Source organism: Dermochelys coriacea, chromosome 6, assembly GCF_009764565.3.
Source record: "Dermochelys coriacea isolate rDerCor1 chromosome 6, rDerCor1.pri.v4, whole genome shotgun sequence".
Taxonomy (NCBI): domain Eukaryota; kingdom Metazoa; phylum Chordata; order Testudines; family Dermochelyidae; genus Dermochelys; species Dermochelys coriacea.
The window spans coordinates 88382940-88403683 of NC_050073.1; the positions used below are offsets into that span (position 1 = coordinate 88382940).

At 46.2% G+C, this 20744-nt stretch overlaps 1 protein-coding gene across 1 annotated transcript in view; it reads left to right on the top strand.

Annotated features, from left to right (window-relative positions):
• Positions 1–11100: 11100 nt before the first annotated feature.
• NRXN3 (neurexin 3) overlaps positions 11101–20744 on the top strand; it is a 1462434-nt gene continuing 1452790 nt past the window's right edge. The window contains exons 1-2 of the mRNA XM_043516016.1: positions 11101–11561; positions 12362–12454. The gene's annotated coding sequence lies outside the window, so the exon portion shown is untranslated. The remainder of the gene's footprint in view (positions 11562–12361; positions 12455–20744) is intronic.

Consider the following 20744-nt stretch of genomic DNA (forward strand, 5'->3'; position numbering starts at 1 on the left):
AGCTGGACTGACTTAGCCACAGAGACCAAGCTGAAATATAGGGAGCGAGAGGAGTGGAATGCTGGCTCGGTTCCAGGAGAATCCTGGTGGAATCAGAACGGCCAAAAATCCAGGGTCATCTTGGGAAGGGGCGAGAAAGGAATAGAGGTGTCCACTCACTGAGATAGCGAGAGGCTTAAGGCTGCCCAGTGCAGGAGAAAGTAACTGAATCTCCTAGAGCTTGGAGCCCTGCTTGAAAATGGTGGCGGCTGACAGATCTGGGATTAATCTAAAGGTTTCAGCTCTCTGAGCACCAAGTGGAAATTTCCTGGAAACCACAATGCACGAGCTGAGTGTGACAAAAGCACTGCTTGGAACGGTGGGGCGGGGGGGGGTCAGGGTAGGGGTGCTCTTACATCCCCATTATCTACAGACGCTGGAGACCTAGTCTCCTGCACTCCCAGAGACGCATTGGGCAGAAAGGGGACAGTATTGCATGCTATTGAGAGTGTTATGAAATAGGCCACATTTTTTCACATTAGGCCTAAATTTTCAAACACAGCCTCCGATGTGGGCACAATTTTGCATCTCTAATTAGATGTGAATGCAAAACTGCACCCACAATTATCAGTACTCACAATTGCGCATAGCTACCTGATTGCATGCTCAAAGCAGACGGGTGTGTAAATGGCTGTAGCTGTGGGCATAAATAGCTGTACCCATGTTGTGTCTGCATTTAATTATGGGTGCAAGGCAGCACTTGCAGTATTGAGTTGAAGCCTGCCTAAGAATCAGAGCCATGATACATTTATACAGACATGTATATTCCCCCACAACAAATGCTGATAGCTTATATTAAGGCTGCTCGAGTATACTTCCCCACAACACAATCCCTCAAAAACAAAGATATAATAAATTAAGGCAACATTCACATCCAATATCAATCTGCAAGTATACCCCCACACTAGTACCCTCTCTAACACATTTACTTTCACATCAACAATACTATCATCCTCACTGCGCACATCAAAGAACTGACTATCACAGTGCAATGCACAACCTTAACTCCAATCTGTTAATTTGTTAGATTGTTATGTAACCTTCTTTGAATGTACATCCTCCGTGCACTGGTATATGGTTTTGTTAAGTAATATGGATACTATCGTTGAGCTGATTATTTTAAAGTCACAAGGCCCCATCATTAGCTGGCGTAAATCAATGTGGCTCCATTGACTTCAATGGCACTTTGCCCATTTACACCAGCTGAGGATCTAGCCCTTAATATCAGTCTATAATAGATGCTTGTCTGTGTTTCTCATTAGCCAAGATATTTGGAGTACATAATCAGCTTTGCATTCTTTTCCTGGCTCCCATACAGTATAATTGTAATTTTCAGACCATAATTGTTATTAAATGATTAAATCATGTAGCATGGGAAGGTTAGTTTAAGGTTGTGCATTGTAGTCTGATTTCCAGTTCCTTGGGTGTGCACTAAGACTGATAGTACTTGAATTAAAATTGATGTGGTCGGGTGAGTCCTAAGTGTGCACCGTGTACAAATTGCACACGCAAGTGGTTCTGATCATACAGCTTCACAGAAACAAATCATGACCCAATCTGACAATGTGCCCCTCACAGTGATGGAAGCCATGAGAAGGGATTCTCATTTCCCTGTTCCACAGATGCAATCATTCTCACAGCCACCACAGCAGTCTCATCCCAGGTCTCAGAAAAGCTTGAAGGACTGAATTGCAATAAAGCTACCGCTAATTCTGGAAGAGGCTTTGGAGCAGGAGGGTGACACTGCAGCTGGAGTCTGTTTGCCCATCTAATCTATTAATCTAGATCTATTTCTGGCTTTCTCTAACGTGCTGTAATGAAGAGTGTGAACTCAGTGCTGAATACCTACAAGGCTGTATGGCTAGTTTGGCTGAAATACAGTGGCAGCTCTCCCACTCTTTTAACAGGGGCCGCATGCGCTCCCGTTTATACCCATGTAATACATTGGGTTAGTGGGTGATTGTCTCCCTCTATCAGCTGGCCCCAGCAACTGTAACAGCTTGCTGCTTACAGCTAGTGAATGAAGTTACTCCTACAGCTCAAATCCCTGCCATAAGAGATAATTCCTCTATTTCTAATAGATCACTGTTAGGAAGTTGTACCAAGGAGGCCTGCCCCTTTAAGGGCCAGAAGGCTTCGGGACAATTGGCTCTGTTCCGTTAGCCCTGTCCTGCAGCACCTGTGCTGGACTTGGACTTAAGAGGAAGGAAGCCCCGCAGTAGTGAGCTGCCTGGAGAGTGGAAGGTTGTGATGAGCCAGATGAGTGCCCTATTGGGATCCAGGAAGTGGGCGGGTGAAGCCTAAGAGGGGGATCCACAGGACCTGGACACCAAATAAATCCGGGGACAACTAATGAAATAACAGGGACAGGAGTGTGGTCAAAGGGTCAAATGAAGGGAACTGGATGGGGACACTGAGCAGAAAACCCCGGACAGCGCCCACTGCTCCTCAAAGGTGTCAAGGGAATCAGTGGATGCCGCCTAGAGGAACTCTGCCCGGATATGTGAATGGGCCGAGGATCGGAAATAGGCCCCACAGTCACAGGAGACTCCATCGGCCAACCTCCTCACTCTGGTTTTATAGATGGCCATTTTAGCTAGGGCCAGGAGGAGGTTGACCAGGAGATCCTTTGACTTTGTTGGGCCACGGATAGGGAGTACATAAATAAGAAGGTGAGGGGAAAAGTGCAACCAAAAACGTAATAAAATATTTATGAGGAGCCGGAATAGGGGCTGCAGCCTGGCACACTCCAGATATATGTGTGCCAAGCTTTCCCTCACACCGCAAAAGGAGCAGGTGTCTGGGATAGAGGTGAACTACGCCAAGAACACGCCCGTGTTCACGGCTCCATGAAGGAGCCTCCAACTGATATCCCCGGTGGGCCTTGGGACCAAGGTGGAATATAGGCTGGCCCACCGGGGCTCCTCACCCTCCAAAGGTGACAGGAGGTCCTGCCATTTTGTATCGGGGCGGGACACGAGGGTGAGAGTGTGAAGGGTGTGGAGCATGAGCGTGTATAGATGTTTCCTTGGCGTGGTTTGGAAGCAGACTGGCTGCATCTCGTGCAGCTGGCTCATGGTGAAGGAGTGAGGGGGTCGGTTGGGTCCACGGGGCAGGGGCCCAATTAAAAGGTCTGGCGGGCCTGGGGTAGAGGGTCGGTGGGGCGCACCCTCGTGCAGGACCCGGTCGAGATAAACCCAAGTAGCAGGCGGCAGTCTCCCCGGTCGTAGTCCAGGCGGTCTCCGACTCTTGTGACTTCTGCCAGGACCAACCTCTAGTGCACCGAGGGGGACTCTGCCACCTGCACACGGAGCTGGGTGTTGTGTAGCCGGGGCTCTGCGAGGAGATCTGCCCCCTCGGTGGCCACCATGGACCTGGTCGTTGAAAATAGTTTCCAGGTCTGGAGGAGATCCTGGTAGAAGACCGGCAGCCCGGAGAGGTCTCGCGGAAGACCTCTCAGATGGAGATAAAGGAGCTGCCAGTCGTATTGGAGCCCTCGGAAACGGTGCAGGAAGGCATGCATCAGTATGCTCCACGCCAGACTACGTGTACCATAAAGGAGCCTCTGCAGGGCCTGGAGGCGGAAGACATGGACCTGAGTGTGCAGACTCCAGAGGTAGATGGAGAACCCCTGCAGGGACCCAGTGCAGTTCTGACCAAAAGAACTCCAGAATCGATGTCCGGAGGTTGGCCAGGAAACCCGGGGCCGGGACCAGGGTGTTGAGCCGGTACCAGAGCATGGACAGGACTAGTTGATTAAGCACCAGCGCTCTCCCTCAAAGGGAGAGGCATCAGAGTAGTCCTGTCCATTTCCGGAGCCGCTCTATCAGCCCGGCCTCTAAATTTTGCCAGTTCTCCCGGCGGAGAGGGATGCGTGGCAGAAAGGTAAATGCCAAGATAGAGCAGCGGACCCGCGTTCCACTGGATGGCCTGAAGTGCGGGTGGGAGGGAGCTTGCCTGCCAGCCGTCCCTGACCACCAGGCCAGAGCTCTTGACCCAGTTGACCTGGGCGGAGGAGGCTGCCGAATAGATGGCCTGACAAGCCTCCACCCACGCCAAGTCACCCGGGTCCTGGACCATGAGGAGCACGTCATCAGCGTACGCTGACAGGACCAGTTGCAGCTCCGGCTCCCGCAGCACCAACCCTGTCAACCTCCTTCGGAGGAGACAGAGGAAGGGCTCAATCGCCAGACAGTACAGCTGGCCTGAGAGGGGGGAGCCAGATGAGTGCAAAAGGCAGGCAGAGGCCTGTGAAAGACTCTTAAGCAGGAATGCCTGGGACTGGCTGTTTGGGAAAGAGCAGGGAATGACGCAAAAGAGCACAGGAATGGCTGATAGGAGATGGTAAGGAGTCCAGGCAGGGTGGAAACTGAGCCCAGGGGGTGGGCAGAGGAATTCCTGAATTAGAGGAGAGAAGACAGACTCCACGGGAAGGAGAGAAGGGGCACAGTTTGAGACTGGGACAAAGATCTTGTGCTTTGATGTTTTGGGACTTGAGCCAGGCCACTGCTGTAAGAAAGGGGGCGGCCAGCTGAGCCTAGTGGGGCCAATGTTGCTTGTCTTTGGGTGTTGTTTTCAGACTTGGGTTCCCTGGGAGGGCTGCACTTTTGTTCATGATTTTGCTGAAGGGTCAAGTCACTGTGGCAAATCACCTTTACAGTGGGAGTAGGGTGGAGATTGTTGTGGGGAAACTGAGGCAGAGCGGGTGCAGTGCTGGGTCTTTCTGTGAGGGGTTGTTTTAGGATGGTGAGTCATATAATATGCACGCTGATATCCAGCCTAGATTTTCATTGTTTTATGTTCATCCCATTACTCCCAGTTATGCCCCCTTATACAACCCTCTCTTTGGTGTGTACTCTCTTCCAGGGCTTCTAGACAACTGCAATGTCACTCACTCACTTGTCTTTTTATTATGATTTAAATAATTGCTATTAATCACTATTAGTTACTATCAGATATATTTCTAAGGTGCCCACTCCAGCCATGCTGTATATATAACTTGAGCTCTTTTAATTTCATCTTGTAAATCAGACCCAGACTTTCTTCATCATTTACGTTGCTTTTCTCTGAAGCCCCTCTGATGTGTCAATATCTTTCTGGGACTGAGGTACATGGAAATGTCCTTTCCAAGCTCAGCTTGGCAGTGAAGTTAGTCGCTTTGAGATCTAAGGAGGGAAAGCACTGTATAAGTGCTTGTATTGTTAGGAGCTTCAGAAAAGGGACTCAGTGGACTACCATTGCGTTTTGCCGTTGTTCCCCCTCCATGATGTCCGCATTAGTGCATTTCAGTTACAGATGATGACAGTTTCTCTTTGCTGTGAGCTCAGCCTGGAGGCAGGAGGTGAGTGTATGACGGAAAATGCTGGGAGTTTCACAGAGCGCTCCATTGCATGTGCTTTCTCACAACACAGAGGTTCAATTAGGGGATTCTTTGGCTTGATGTTTTAAGCATCAGAAAGAGTGACTCAGGGTACATCCACACTGCAATCATGGGGTTTGATTGCAGCTCACATAGTCATACGTGAGCTAGCTTTGATTTAGTTACCGGAGCAGTGAAGACATGGCAGCTCAGGCTTCAGCATGGGGTAGCCATTCTAGTCATTATGGGGCAGTGGGGGGAAGCTTGTGTAACTTGTGATACAGCCTGTCCTGCTGTGACTTCACTGCTCTGCTACCCGAGCATGCTACATTAAAGCCAGCTCGTGTACATCTGCACATGCTGCAATCACACCTCGTGACTGCAGTGCAGTGAGACTGTCTATGACTCTGGGAAGAATTCAGGATGGGTGAATGAGCTTGGATAAAATAATAACAAACCTGACCTTCACCCAGAACATGAAGTGACACTGTCTCCCAATTCCTGTCCTCTCCCAACTCGATTGAAGCTTGGGAAAGTTGGAAATGTAATTGTAAAACATTTTGCTTTGTCAGGCGTCTCTGCTTATCCAAACTATTTCCACACATGGGCTGGATCGTGCCAGCCTAAACCACAGTGTAGTTGGGGACTGAATAGGAAAAAGAAGCCATCTGCCCTCTTGTGTAGGGGCCGGGCACAATTCATTTCCTTGTGCCCCCAATATGTGGGGGGTGGGGATCTAGTGCAGACAGAGTGGCAGGTTCCCCAAAGTAGGAGGGGCAAAGCAAGGGCGGGGACTTATCCCTCTCTCCAACCACCAGTGGAGCTAGGTGGCAGCGCATGCTGCATCCCATGTAATGGGATAGCAAGGGCCACAGGAGCTAGTGTGCTTGCCTTTGGTCAAGTGCCTCTGGGAGTATCCACCAATATGTAATCCATCTCCAGGCCCCAGCCTACACTGTAAGCAATGGCTGGAAGCCACTATATTCCCTTGAGCTGGGAATTTCCCCAAAACAGATTCTCTTTGGCAGGATTCCTGGTGCTTCCTGCAAATGCTTGGGCCATAAAGATAGTGATGGAATTTTGGTTCCTCCATTTCCTGTCCCTGAGAGAACCAGGAAGTGAGAAGCAGCACTTACAAGGAGGATTGGCTCCAGCGATGGATGAAGGTCTGGCAAGTTCATGGGACTTTTCTGAGCCACTCATCCTCTACATAGTGATATTGGCAGAGACACCCTGAGACCTGTGGAGTGAGTGAGAGCACTGACGGACCATTCACAATGCTTACTTTGGTACCTAGAAGTTAGGCAGCAGTGTACCCAGGAAGTGAAAAGGCCAGTGACCACAGATACACAGCTGGTTGGGCGCCCACCAATTGGGGCGTTGGTCATCACTTGGTTTTGAAGGGAGGCCAGCCAGCATCCTGCAAGCTGAGCTTTCAGGCCATGGAAATGCCTGGAAATATTTGAGGACTGCTGGGATGTCATCCCATCAAAACATTTAGTGGCGATGTCAGGACTCTGCATCATCAGTGGGACAAAGGGTCATTTCCGACATTGTAATGCAACAAGATGAGGATATGAGGATGTACAATGTGTATTTGTCCAGTAGGCCTAACGTGCAAAGGTGACCATACTTCTCCAGCAAGCAGGTTCCCACATTGTCCCAGGGAAGATTCCACCTGAGCCCACAGGTGGTCTGCAGGCAGCATCCACCTCTGGAGCAAGAGTTGAAAATTAGGCCACGATAGCAGTACTCCATGCAGATGTTGAGCTAGGCATCCTCGCTCTTGGAAATGTCCCAGTAGTTGGGGGCAAAAGTCCATTGAGTTAAGCTGCTAAGCAGAGGTGGTCTTAGATGGGAACTCCAATTCCAAATCCCACACAGTCAGAGAAAGTTTGAATCTCAATCTGTTTCTCTTTTGTGACCAGCTCTGGAGAAGTTTGTACTTGGATCCAAACTTTGTAGCTCAGATTATTCCCTGCTACAAAGTGAACACACTGAAGCGATCACTTTCCAATTTATCCCAGCGCCTCGCCCTCCACACCCCACTGGACCATCACCGCCTCCCCCGCCAGGGCATTGCTGGCATGAATATGCATTTGTGGCTCTTGGTGATTGATTGGAGGTGAGATAAAGTGCTCCAGCCCTAGCTGTGTGAGCACAGGAGAGCACCCAACTGTCACCAGGTGTTTAGACAATAAATCACTTGGATTTACTCCCCATATGACTCTGTAAAGCTGGAAGTGTAAACAACAGGCTGTATCAGTGATGGAGCGTCACCCACGAACACAGACACAACAAGAGCACCATGTCAGGTATTAATTTTCCTTTAGTCATTGCCGTAGTAAAAACGTTTTGGAGTCTTAGCATGGAAAGCTATAGACTCTCTCTGTTTATTCCTGTACCTGCTGTTGAGCCTCTTCTTCTTCTCTGCCTTGGGGAAGGAGCTCCTTCTGCACTGAAACTCCAGCCTATCCTGGATCTGAACTTTTCCATAGTTCAAGGTGTTTGAGTGCATCCACGCTTGGAAGGATCAATAGATATTGTAATGGCCCAAGCAATGCCATATTTATGCATTTTGAGATCCTGCCTTACCTGGAGCTTCTGCTACTAAGAGATAATAATACTTTGCACTTTTCATCTTCAAAGCACTGTACAAACTTCATCCAAATAATCCTCCCTGGAAGAAGTAGAGAAGCAGTGCAGTCCAGTGGACAGGGCATGCATTGGGACCCCAGAGACTTGGGTTCTGCAAGGAACAGGGACCTTTCCTTTTTACCCAACATGATTAACTATGGTAATATGTATCTCACGAGCCTTGTTTTACTGGTGGAGAAACTGAGGCGTAGAGCAGGGAACTGAGTTACCCAAGACCACACAGCAAGTCAGTATCGGAGCAAGAATTTATATGTCTCGCACCACTGGACAATGCCCCTTTAACATTTTCAATCCCATGCAGGGGCTGAATCCCTCTTCTGAAAGGAAACTCAATAAAATGATGAAACCAACTCAGAGGACTCACAAAAGGGAAAAATACTTGGGTAACCCAATAACATCAAGGCCTGACGTTGCTGTGTCCATAATATCATTGTTAGATGCTTACAAGAGACAGGTCATATATGATCTGAACATGTGGAATCGATTCCTGTGTGTGGATGAATTGAGAAGTTTAATGACTGAGATTTGAAGTTAAATGACACAATTGATTTCTAATCTGACAGGCAGCACTGAGAATGAAAACATTACAGAAAAAAATTGTTTAGGTTCAAGTGTGGCCAATGTAGCCTGCAGTCTTTCAGGGCAATAGAAATGATAAGAAGCCCAGAAAGGGTTGCATATCAAGAGAGATGGAAAAGATAAGGACTATTTGATTTGTGGAGAGGGACACAATCAAATTATATAAAATAACGATGGGAGAAAGAAGGGAAATCAGGGTTGCTTATTTACCCAAAGTCATGATAAAAAGAATAATGGCAGCATTGAGTGAAACAAGTTTAAACAGAATAGAAAGAAATATGTTACCAACCTGTGATTTGTTGTAGAGATTAATAGGATTCCAAACAGGATTATCCATTTATATGGTCAGGAATAATATTGGCAGTTACCATAGAGAAGTTTTAACAAGTATAGAACATTAGCTAATCATGCTTGGGATATTTTTCTATGGGTGGCTTGTTACGTAATTGTTCACAATGTGGGATTTACAGCTTCCTCTAAAACACAGAATATTGGCAGCCTTCAGAGACAAAATGTTGGGCTGGATGGCCTGATTGGGACTGAAGAGACCCATGTTTATTGTTAATACAGAAGTGTAGACTACAGAGACTGCTGGTCCTAGCATGCCATGAAGCATTGTATTCTGGGAACTGTAGTCACTGCAGGCTCCATATTAAAGATGTGAACACCTGTAACGGGCTCCATTGTATGACATTAGGTGCAGCCTGACGGCAAGTACTGGCAAGTAGTCCCTGCAGCCCTTTGTCTGAAGAATATTTGAGTGGTGCTGATTTAAGCACTAGTTTGCACCAGCTCTTTGGAGGAATATTTGCTCTGCAGTCTAGTTCTCCCCAGTCATCCCTGCCTTGAGTACTCCTTTCCTGGAACCAAACCCCTATCTGTTCCCATTCCCTTTTGGCTGTTTTTCACTATTCCCAAAGCCCGTGCAGACTCAATGCTGCTGGAATGACCCACTATCGCTGCCTAAGGCAGCTGAGCCTATGAGTTCTTGTGTTCACCCCGCCCTGCAGCAGGGCACTCTGTGTGCCAGAGAGAAGCTCCAGTAACAGCATCAGCTTCTCTCAGCCGCGCTCGTATGCCCATGCCCTTTCCCCATCCCTTCCCTGGTTCTGACTGCAAGGGAGCAATTATGCTCTCATCGATCCCTCATCTCCTGGAATCGCCCTGTGCGCACCAGCGCAGTGTCAGAATCAATAGAGCAGGCTTTGTACAGAGACTGTGCTGTGGCCAAGGAGGCAATCTGCTCACTGGACAGGTTACGATGAAATAATATTGTGTCAGGAGGTGAGGCAGCAGAGAGACTGGCAGTAAAGATTGTCCCCTATCACCACAGGGAGAGCAAGAGTTTGATCAGATTTAGATGCAGGCTCAATAGCTGCTGCTTTAGATCATGCTGGAGATAAAATGTAACAGGAGGAATGTAGGAAAGAACAATTTAAAAAATACAAAGCAGTATGGACAAGGGTCCTTTAAACCTATCTGCTCAGAACTACACTGACAGAGAACCAAAGGGGAATAAAAACATCCCTCGGTCTCCATTCAGAGAGAGGGAGAGAGTGTGCCTAGTGATTAGAGTAGGGGACCAGACACTGGACTCCTGGGTTCTAGTCCCAGCTGTGTCAGAGACTCACATTGTGTCCTCAGGAATGTCATTAGGGCTTATTTACAGGGTGGGATAATGTGCACCAGGGGTGCCCCCAGAAATGTTTGACATGGTACAATACACACAGCTGCATCGCTCTCACTTTAACTTTTTGTGGCACCACTCAGGTTGTAACAGGGGGGCTGCCGGGTCAAATTTCAGGGAATGCTGTTGCAATCCGGTGCTCCAGGTTGCAGCGCCACTCAGTTAGGGACCTGCTCAAACAGGGCCTGGGGCAAACTGACCCTCACACCCTCTCTGGACAGCCATGGTCTGATCTGAGCATAATGTACATAAGGCTGCAGGTGCCACAGATACACACTACGGGGTGTGATTTCTAAAGCTCGCTAACATGTTGCACATTAATTGGTCCAAGTGGATCCTGTGGATGTATGTCTAATGGTCCCTCCTGTGCTTTAATGTAGAGCTGCTTGAAACAGTCCTGTGTTAAAGTGCCCTAGGGAACACTTAAGATGCACCAACAGCATCTACATGGACCAATTAAAGTGCAACACAACAGTATGCTTTAGAAATCACAGCCCTGTAGGGCGCATTACCCCGCATGTACACATGCCCTTAGACTAAAGTTTTCAAAATTGTCCACTAACTTTGGATGCCGCACTAGTGAGCTCTCAAGTGCGGAGCATCCTGTCATAGATTGGCTGGCCCTTTAAGAGAGTGAGGCTCAGTCTTGCCTATGACCTAGCACTGATCCCTTCCATCCCCCCATGAGGACTCAATTACAATTAGTGATCCCAGCTGTGGAAGGGTCAGGGAGAACTACATAGAGAAGGAAGAGAACTCAGTCATAGACCTAGGAGACAGAAATAAGGGGAGGCCCCACTTTGGGGGAAGGCTGGGTGAAGTCAGGCTGGAGCGAACCACAGGGAGCAGGTCAGGCTCCTGTGTGGGACCCTGAAAGAAGGAGGGATATTCCTGAGAGAAGCTGGTGGAGTCCCTAGGGAAGGGATGCAGTGGGGTAACCTGCCAGGATGAAGCAGTACAGAAGAACTCTGTAGGGCCCAGGAGTAAGGGCAAAGAGCAGAGCCCTCTGGTGTAGCTCAAGAGGGGTAGAAGAATTCTTGGTTTGGACATTTACTTGGATTTACAGTTGGACTTTTCTTACCCTGGAAAGGGATTGAATTTAAGAGGTGACCTGGCTGGAGGGCTGGGCCATTGAAGGTCCAGACAGGCCAGCATGGGGCTGAAGATATGATCAATGGGCAGCATTAGAGATGCAGTCCCCTCTTATGTCATGCCCTGATGATGGGGAATGCTCTGATGGTGAGTGCAATTGTTTACACATCAGGGATATGATAGAGAGTGAACAGGCCCTCCCTTGGCCCCTGCCTGGGGTTAGAAGTTTGGCCTAGACACCTCTGTCATGATGGAAATGTGGCTGAGCCAAATTTGCATGGTGCATTTGCCTGCTTGGGTCCCTATCTTTGCAGTCATTTGGATGCTCATGGGCACTGGGCATGTCTCCTGGTGCCCAGGAGGGTGGGAGAATTTGGATCAAGGTTTGTGGTGCTTTATCAGGAAGTGGAGATGTTACAGAAGAGTGGGACCTGGGGCTCCCAGAACTGCCTGGCTCCTGGTGGGAATGGTGCTCTTCAGCCTGACTGCCTCTCTGGTGAGAGCTCAGGGCTGGGTTTGGGGTGGGGAGACCGTGGGGATGGGTACAGAAGGGAGAGTTCAGAGCTGGGTGTGGGGCAGGAGGAGGGGAATAGGCATAGAGCTGGGTTCAGGGGGATTGTATAGCTCTGGGGGCAGAGGGAGAGTATGTGGGAGAGAGTATGGGGTGGGACTTAGGGAAGGGAGAGTTCTGGCCCCATCCTCAGGAAAACTTGGGTTGTGCCCCTGTTACCCTCTCACTGAAGTTGGCTGGCTTGATTTGGGATTCAGCAATTCTGTCAATCAAGCCCAACCGGTCTCCAAGTGGGCACCCTGAAATTAGCATCCACTTTTGACTTTGGTCTGTTTCTCCCTCTGTAAAATGGGGATAATGATACTAACAGCCCTTGCTGGGGTGTTAAGTTAAAGGTGATAAAGTCCTTAGAAGTGTGCTCTGCATCTTCAATCAGGTTAATGGATGAGACCACCTGAAAGAAGGGTTCCCAGAAGTCTCTGCTGCTGTGCTTGTGCCAAAAGCAGCCAGACCCATGAGATGATGCAAGGTAAATGCACTCACTCAATATTAACATAACCTCAGTGCTATCTGTGTATGGGGCGGGGGGAGGTTTGCTGCTCAGGAGTGAGGGGCATTGATTGAGGTGTGTGGATCTGTAGTTTGCTCAGCACTTGCCCATTGTGCCTGGCTCCATGACATGCTATCAGCCAAATTTATGACTTGGTGTGACTGAGCGTGTGACTATGTAACGGGCCTAAGGAGCACACTGAGATGGTAGTGCTGAGCGCTATGGAGAGCCAGCTATGGAATTGCTCATTTTCTGTGTGCAAATGGGAAGCAGATCCTATGAGCTGGGCTGGGAAGCAGCAAGCAGTGCAAGGTGGCAAATGAAGGGAGCAATGTTTTGGTTGGCCGTGGAGAAAGAAAGAGAGAGAATGGCCACTCCCTCTCTCTGCACTGTACAGCTGCCCATCTCCACTGGTCAATGATGCTTATCCATCGCTGCTGAGAAGAAAACCCTCCCATGTGTGAGCAGAATATCTGCTCCAAGAGATGCACAGCTCCTGCACTTTCACTCTGCGTTCACTAAATCTCCACATGGGGTCACGGTACAGTGCCTGTGACGGCTGCTCAGGCCGTTCTTTGGACCATGCTGTGGCAGTCAGCTGCCAGGAATCCAGCCAAGGCTTGGTGTGGCAAATAAAAATGGGATGTGTGCACCCACTTGCACAAGCACCAGTGTTGACACATCATACTGTGGAAGCAAAGCAGTGTGGATTGCTATGCAAATGATGTGACTACAGAGACAAAGGAGCTGACCTCCAGCTGTGCCTGTGGGTTCCTCTAGGCCAATTTTGCTCCACCCTTTCTGGCCTGGAACCCATCCCCCTGGGGTCAGGTGGGTGGTGGTGGAAAGCCAGGTGGCAGACACCGGGCTTGACTCCAAGGGCTAATACCTTTTGCTTTGAGACTCTGAACAAGGCTACCCTATTTCGGTAGGGTAGCTCACCTCTCAAGAGACACATTTAACTAGGCGTTTGAGGATTCCTTCACGATTGCCTTTCATCACGGTAGAGATGGGTCTGGCCCCAACCCCAGATGCAAACAGTCTCTGAGTAGCTTAGATGCTGATCCAGATCTGGTGGTGACAGCTTGGGGCCCATCACCAACTTACAGCAAACCCCCTGTGGTTAAAAGCAGACCAGAATGCAGCTCTGCCTCCTACTGAAAAGGCATAGAGGTGCTCTGCCTAATCAAGTCAAGGGAGATTAAAGTTTGTGTAATAAAGGAGGGCTGCATGCATACAGACACGATGATCATCATCAGGGATCCAAATTGGGACAAGCCTCTGCTGCTTGAACTGTAAACTTCCTTAGCTGTAAGTTGCAGGCTGTTTTAGTCACAGGGCTAGCCAGTAGAGGGAGACATGAGCGTACATACACTATGCCTGCATTTTATATTTGTAACATACAATGGATCTCTATTGTATGATACAAATATAGAACACACATGTAGTGTGCACAGTCTGCAATGCAAATATCATGGGTGGAGCTGGTCAGGAAAGGACCTTTTCCCCTACAAAAGGCATTGTTTTTTCCTTCAAGAATTTTTTTTGGCAATTTTAAAAAAAAAAACCTGATTTATTTTTGTTTGGACAAAAATGGACACTTTTTTCACAAATGTTGGCTTTGTCAAATAAACCATTTTCTGACAGAAAAATGTTTTGACAATCTTCAACCAGCTCTAAATCATGACACAGAACACTGTCTCCTTATCAGAGGCACTTTCTGCCCTGAAATCCCACAATCAAACACCTGGCTAAGACAATGAACATTTGCCACTTATAAAATCTGGCTTTTCTGTAAATACTAGTTAACAGCTGAAGTGTAATCACATTTTATGGATATTCCAAGGCACACAGCCTTGTAAAGTCTGGGGCAAAGACATATTAATATAGTCTGCTGAAAACTTTATTGGAGTATTGTAGTAATAGATTCCAAGACCAGAAGGAATCACTGTAGTCATTTAGTCTGACCTCCTGTATAACACCGTCCATGGAACTTCCCCCAAATCGGATCTACGTCCAATGAGAATTATCTTAAACCTCCAGTCTTGATTTAAAAATTGCTAGTAGTGGAGAATGACCCTTGATCAATTGTTCCAATGTTAAAAAAATTTACACCTTCTCCCCCATCTGAATTTGTCTAGCTTGAACATCCAGCCATTGTACTCTGCTAGATTGAAGAGCCTATTGTTAAATATTTGTTTCCCATGTAGATACTTCCAGACGGTAATCAAGTCACTCTTTAACCTTCTCTTTGTTAGTCTAAATAGACTCAAGGAGCCCAATCATGAGAACACATGTTTTCTAATGTTTTAATCCATGTGGGTGGCTTTTTGCTGAACAGTCTCCAGTTTATCAACATCCTTCTTGAATTGTGGTCACTAGAACTGGACCCAGTATTCCAGCTGTGGTCACATCAATGCCAAATCCAGAGGTACAAAATAACCTCTCTAATCCTGCTTGAGATTCCTTGGTTTATGCATCCCAGGATCACATTAGCGCTTTTGGCCATAGCACTGCATTGGGAGCTCATGTTCAGTTGATCATCATGACCCCCGCCCCATTTCTTTCAGAGTCGCAGCTTCCAAGGATAGAGTCTCCCATCCTGTAAGCATAGCTTACATTCTTTGGTCCTGGATGTATGCATTTAGTGTGTTAAAACCCACCCTATTTGCTCCCAGCTTACCAAGCAATCCATATCCCTCTGTATCAGTGACCAGTCCTCTTCATTCCACATTTACCATTTCCCCCAACATTTGCATGATCTTCACACTTTATCAGTGACTATTTTGTTTTCTACCAGGTCATTGATAAAAATGCTAAATAATGTAGAGCTAAGAATTGATCCTTGTAGGATCCCACTAGAAACACATCCACTCCATGACAATTCCGTATTTACAATTCCATTTTGAGAATTATCAGTTAGCCAGTTTTTAATCCACTTAATATCTGACACGTTAATTTTGTATTGTTCAAGGGTTTTTTCGCCAAAATGTCATCCGATACCAAGTTAAATGCCATACAGAAGTCTAAAGTCTTGTCTGAATTAACAATTAGTTTGTGGCAAGCTGGAGAGTAAATCTGCCCTACGTTAGTGTACTGCACACTAAGTGTCCATGTAGACTCTACTGCAGTGCCCTACAAATTCTATAGTGCACTTTGATCTAACTTGCTTTGAAACAGGAGTAAACTTCTAGTGCATGGCAGCAGGGTCCATGTGGCTGCTCAGTGTGCAGCAGGCTTGTGTGGGGTAGATTTATACACCAGCTTGCTGTGAATTAAGTGTTCGTTTAGACAAGCCCTAAATATATTACATCAATGCTATTGTAATCTCATAAAAATCAAGTTAGTTTGATAGGATATTTTTTTTCTACAAGCCCCTGTTCGTTGACATCAAGTATATTACCTTCCCTTAATTCTTTATTAATGGAGTCTTGCTTGGGATTGATGTCAGATTGAAAGGCCTATAATTAGCTGGGTCATCCCATTTACCCTTTTTAAATATTGGTACAACATTAGTTTTCTTCCAGTTTTCTGGAACATTCCCAGGGTTCCAAGTCTTACTGAAATTCAGCATAACAGTCCAGTGAGCTCCTTGCCCAGCTCTGTCTATCACTCTTGGATGCAAGTTCTCTGGACCTACTAACTTAAGTGTTGTCATCATCATCATACTATATGACTAGATCAGCTGATTGTCTTCCAAAATAGCAACAGGAATATTTATTGAACTCTTTTTTGCCTTCTCTGCATTATATTGAATCTACCATTTCCACCTAGAAATGGAACAATACTATTGTTACAATTCTTTGTTTTATTAATAAAAACCCAACAACTCTTCTACTGTCCTTAACTCTGCTGGCCGTAGATTTCTCCTGGTGTCCCTTTGCTTTGTTTATTAATATACTACAATCCCTAGCTTCTGATTTATATTCATTATCAATTTCCCTTTTTCTTTTTTTTATTTTCTGTAGCTGCCCTCAATTTCCCTCTAAGCCAGATCAGTTTAAGACATTACAGCCTTTTCCCTTGATTTTTGGGATTGTGGCTCTTTGAGCACCAAGTAAAGGGTTTTTAACAATTCCCTATTATCATTCAATTTTTTCTGTTTATATTTTTCCTCCCTGCTGATTTGGTTCATAAATGTTTTCAGTTCACAAATTTGTAAAATTGGTCCCTTTTTAAAGCACCAAGTACATATATAGCTAGTTGGGACTTTATTCAGTTTGCACATTGCAAATGTAATCAGGTGATGATCTCTTATACCTAAACTACCACTAATTTTTATGTCTGTGACCAATTCCTCTATCTGTCAAGATGAGGGCTAATATACAATTTCCTGGTGTTGTATGCAAAACTTTTTGTTAGGAAATTGTCAGCTATAATACTAAGAAATTCCAAGGATGTTTGAGTACCAGTAGCAGAAGCCTCCAGCATATGTCACTCAAATTGAACTCCCTCCTGATCACACAGCTTTTCCCCCTACACATTATAGATAGGCAATAGATAAAAATACCCAAATGCTGGAAAGCCAGGAAATTCTAAGTTAAAATCAATTATGTTAAAACAAAACAACAATGGAAAGTCTGACAATTCAGAGTTAAGATCGCCCCAAATAACTAACTCTGTCCCTTGCCTTTTCACAATGAGCACTCCGCAAGGGATGTAGAGTGGCACCAGTCCTGAGTTGTTTGAGTATTCCACTTTATTTCCATTTCTCCTATTGCATATGAAGGACAAAGAAGAGCTCATAAACTTGTTTTAAAACTTCTTTACAATCTTCAGAAAGCTTTGCGTTGATAGCATCTGCTATCAAATGGAATATCCCAATAGATGAGAAGTCAGTCTCCTCACTAGCCAATCAGCACCCCCTCAATGCTTTGACAACTGCATCAGCATCACTCACATAGCCAAACAGGTAGCCCCCATTCCAGAGGATGTTTCCATGCTGATGAGTTCTGCTTGATAATTATCCAAAGTAGTGCAGACTGATGCACATTCATTTTCATCATCTGTGTCAGATGCCACCAACAGAAAGTTGATTTTTCTTTTTTGGTGGTTTAGGTTCTGTAGTTTTTGCAGCAGAGTGTTGGTCTTAAGACTTCTGAAAGCATGCTCCAGACCTTATCCCTCTCAGATTTTGGAAGAGCTTCTTAAACCTTGGGTGGAGTGCTGTAGCTATCTTTAGAAATCTCACATTGGTACTTTCTTTGCATTTTGTCACATCTGCTGTGAAAGTGTTCTTAAATTGAACATGTGCTTGGTTACAGGTTTCAGAGTAGCAGCCGTGTTAGTCTGTATTCGCAAAAAGAAAAGGAGTACTGGTGGCACCTTAGAGAGACTAACAAATTTATTAGAGCATAAGCTTTCATGAGCTACAGCTCACTTCATCGGATGCATCCGATGAAGTGAGCTGTAGCTCACGAAAGCTTATGCTCTAATAAATTTGTTAGTCTCTCTAAGGTGCCACCAGTACTCCTTTTCTATGTGCTTGGTTGTCATTCAAAACTGTCATAACACAATATATGGCAGAATGTGGGTGACTCCATGGAGCAGGAGTCGTACAATTTTCCCTTAAGTTGTTCAGTCACAAACTAATACTTTTTTTTTTTAAAAACAAGCATTATCAGCATGGAAGCATGTCCTCTTGAATGGTGTCTGAAGCAAGAAGGGACATACGGATGTTTAGCATATCTGGCAAGTAAATACCTTGCAATGCCAGCTACAAAAGTGTTATGCAAACACCTGTTTTCACTTTCAGGTGATATTGTAAATAAGAAGCAGGCAGCATTATCTCCCATAAATGTAAATTTGTTTGTCTTAGCGATTGGCTGAACAAGAAGAGGACTGAGTAGACTAAAGTTTTACATTGCTTTGTTTTTGAGTGCAGTTATGTAACAAAAACAAAGCTACATTTGTAAGTGGCATTTTCATGACAAAGATTGCACTACAGTACTTATATGAGGTGAACTGAAAAATACTAGGTCTTCTATCTTTTTTTACAGTGCAAATATTTGTAATAAAAATAATAAAGTGAGCACTTTATTCTGAGTTGTAATGGAAATCAATATATTTGAAAATGTAGAAAAATATTTATAAATTGGTATTCTATTATTTAACAGTGCCATTAAAATTGATTAGTCAGTTTTAATCAGATTTGAGTTAATCGTTTGAGTTAACTGTGATTGACAGCCCAAATCAGAACCGAAGGTTTGAACAGTAGAGTGCAAGATTATTTCTTATTTGAGACACAAAATGGTCAGCAGCAGCATGATGGAGGGAAGAACACTCCTTACTGAGACACTAGCAGCATATCTTGCTATTCCTTAGAGGTCTCCAGTCTATGCCTGGATAGAATCCACTGCTCTTAGCTTGAGATTTCCAGGGAGAGTATACGTCAAGGCAGTATGGGTGCAAGTCATGCAGCTTGTTCTGTTTGGGGTCCTCTATTTAAATACTTTTCCTAGTGGGGAATGGGTGGGTGAAGGAAAACCCCATGTCCAGGCTTCACACACTGCAAATAGAAATTCCCCATTGAACGGCCTCCCATTGCTTTCTCACAGCTTCTGCTGTGCTTCAATCTGCAAGTTCCTGTAAAGGTCTCCTGTGAATGCTGCTTGCTGGGAACAGCTAGTCCCATGAGGGACTGATGGCCCATGAGTAGGGAGCTTTCAAGGGCTTTGGTGGGGGATCAGATCCCAGCCTGAACATCAGGATCCCATGGTGGAGACAGAAGAGGGGTCTTCCAGCTACAGGAAACATCCCTCTTCAGGGCCACCGGATGTGAACATATACGCCTGGATTTCAGTGTCAAAGCTGTGTGCTCAGATGGACAAATACAATCCTTCTTTCTGCTGCCTGTGTCTTCATGGCAGCAGAAATGCAACAGAAGGGAGAGCAGAGCAATCTGAAGACCTTGAAATAGGGCCTTTTTCTTCCTGTTCCCTAAAAGGGGTACCCTGCACCCAAATCTTCCCCCCCATCCATCCAACATAAAGTTACAGCAAATCCACACCATGGGTCTGGTGATTCAGGGCCAGAGGTGTTCCTAGCTATGCAAGGCCAGCAACTAAGGGATCTAAGGGTACGCCTATGCTGCAAAAAACAACAAAAAAAACCAAAACAACCCAATGCACCGTGGCAGTGAATCTCAGAGCCCTGGTCAACTGACTTAAGCTCGTATTACAGGGCTAAAAATAGCAGTGTAGATGGTGGGGTTTGGTCTGAAGCCCAGGCTCTGAGACTTGGGGGGAGGAGGGAAGGTCTTGGAGCCAGGCTTCAGCCAGAACCTGTATGTCTACACATACCCCGACCTGGGGTATTCTATCTGCTACCCAAGATCCATAAACCTGGAAATCCTGGATGCCCCATCATCTCAGGCATTGGCACCCTGACAGCAGGATTGTCTGGCTATGTAGACTCCCTCCTCAGGCCCTTCGTTACCAGCACTCCCAGCTATCTTCGAGACACCACTGACTTCCTGAGGAAACTACAATCCATCGGTGATCTTCCTAAAAACACCATCCTGGCCACTATGGATGTAGAAGCCCTCTACACCAACATTCCACACAAAGATGGACTACAAGCCATCAGGAACAGTATCCCCGATAATGTCACGGCTAACCTGGTGGCTCAACTTTGTGACTTTGTCCTCACCCATAACTATTTCACATTTGGGGACAATGTATACCTTCAAATCAGCGGCACTGCGATGGGTATCCACATGGCCCCACAGTATGCCTACATTTTTATGGCTGACTTAGAACAAGGCTTCCTCAGCTCTCATCCCCTAATGCCCCTACTCTACTTGTGCTACATTGATGACATCTTCATCATCTGGACCCATGGAAAAGAAGCCCTTGAGGAATTCCACCATGATTTCAACAATTTCCATCCCACCATCAACCTCAGCCTGGACTAGTCCACACAAGAGATCTACTTCCTGGACACTACGGTGCTAATAAGCAATGGTCACATAAACACCACTCTATATTGGAAACCTATTGACCGCTATTCCTACCTACATGCCTCTAGCTTTCATCCAGATCACACCACACGATCCATTGTCTACAGCCAACCTCTACGATATAACCGCATTTGCTCCAACCCCTCAGACAGAGACACACGACTACAAGATCTCTATCATGCATTCTTACAACTACAATACCCGACTGCTGAAGTGAAGAAACAGATTGACAGAGCCAGAAGAGTACCCAGAAGTCATGTACTACAGGACAAGCCCAACAAAGAAAACAAGAGAATGCCACTAGCCATC